Source organism: Leguminivora glycinivorella, chromosome 2, assembly GCF_023078275.1.
Source record: "Leguminivora glycinivorella isolate SPB_JAAS2020 chromosome 2, LegGlyc_1.1, whole genome shotgun sequence".
NCBI classification, from domain to species: Eukaryota; Metazoa; Arthropoda; class Insecta; order Lepidoptera; family Tortricidae; genus Leguminivora; species Leguminivora glycinivorella.
The window spans coordinates 32,190,907-32,192,771 of NC_062972.1; positions in this window are offsets into that span (position 1 = coordinate 32,190,907).

Consider the following 1,865-nt stretch of genomic DNA (forward strand, 5'->3'; position numbering starts at 1 on the left):
CTTTAAACCAGTTACCCCCTTAGAAGTTACATGAGGTGCACTCAATAAGTTGTGCAACAAACGATCCGCTAACAACCTTTTGTTGTTATACCGCGCATTCAATAAATCAATCGCGACCGAAAAATTATCTCCTGTGACTGATAGATGCTGAGTCAAAGTCTTTGGTTCGCCTAAAAGCGACCCCGCTAAATAATACATCTTCTCAGTATCCGATAAGGTGGCATCATTGCCCACCAACGACTGGAATAATTCCATAAAAGGAACAAACTCTTCCACCTGTCCCGCAAAGGTAGGAAGTTTCACTTTAGGGAGAACTGCCCTATTCCGCGCGCTCTTAGGATTGTCATTATTGTTACCGCTGCTACAGCTATTATCCGCATTAGCTGAAGCGTTTAAATTTGTCAACCCTAAATGCCGTTGTTTAATAAAATAGTATTTTTTGTTATACGCGTCATACTCCTGAAGATGACTTTCCAAATCAAAGCTCTCTATATCCGCAGCAGAGAGCTGAAGTTCATAAAACATTTCCGTAAATGTCTCATAAACCTTTTCTAAGTCTTGAAACCGCACTATGAAATCACTTTCTTGTTCTGGAGACAATTCAGGATTCCGAGCCAACGCATCCAATACGTCAATACTACGACACGCTGTATGATGTTTTATTTGCAACAACTGTATCCGCCTAGCTGCCGCCATCTTTCCGTTGGTAGTATTTGAATACGTAACCCAAATCAATATAATCAATAGAATCCCAAACCCTAACACAAACCACAACATGAAAACTACACGTAACAATTACACATTATTTTTAATTAAAAGTTCCGCACTAGTAAATCACCGCAATAAATCTTGAAATTTTAAGTTAAATATAACCCGCAAGCCGCAAATAATACATTAAGATTTTACCGCTAACCTTAATATATTATAAAATGTTTATTTTTAAACTTTTAAGAAAATGTTTAAGACCCCTGAAATTTTATTTTGTACCGAAATAGCATCAAATACCGATAAATAATGCTCTATACCACTTTTGTAAGAAATATAAATGTTTAGAAAAACACAAAAAGCCACACTTGAGCTGAGGATCGAACCTCCGACCTCCAGCTTCTAAAACCACTCTTATAACCGCAAGGCTAATCAAGCACTAAGTAACCCGGACGAAATAATCCTATAGTATCCTATATGGAGTATATGGTAACCTAGCAACCAAACTGTTTTAATTTGAAATGTCAAACGATAAAATAAATTTAACAGAAATTGAATTTCTAATGAATTTATGTAATAAATTTCAATGTTGAAACATTAGTTTCCAAAAAATACCCTAGTAGGTAGCCGCAAATGTAAATCCAAAAGACGAAATTGTAAATGTGAGATATGAACGAAGATGTAATAAATAAAATCCCCAGTCAAAACATAAAATATATTAAAAAATGAGAACTCAAAAACAAATGTCCCCCAAAATTGTATGAAATGAGTATTATATTTCGACCGCTCGAAATATAATTGATGAAATGAAACGGGTGAAATATTCAAGGCGCCGAAAAAATTGAGCTCGAATTTCCGCAAATCCGGCTCGAAGGACCAAATGTACCAGAGAACCTCCCCGCCACCCGATTGGCGTGAGTTTGGGTTCTTTGGACAAAAGGGCGCTGGTTCTGTCCGGAAATCGGCACCTTAGGAAGATTTTCACCGTTTCGGGGTGCAAAACAAAAATGAAGAGAACTTAAAAGAAAAATATATATAAATAAGCCCTACACTCACCCGCGCTTCGTGTTGTAGGTCGCCGCGTAATATGGTACGGCTTTTCCGCTCGCCGTATATTAAACACAAATTTTCTTTAATTTTATCCGCAGTCCACCACCGCC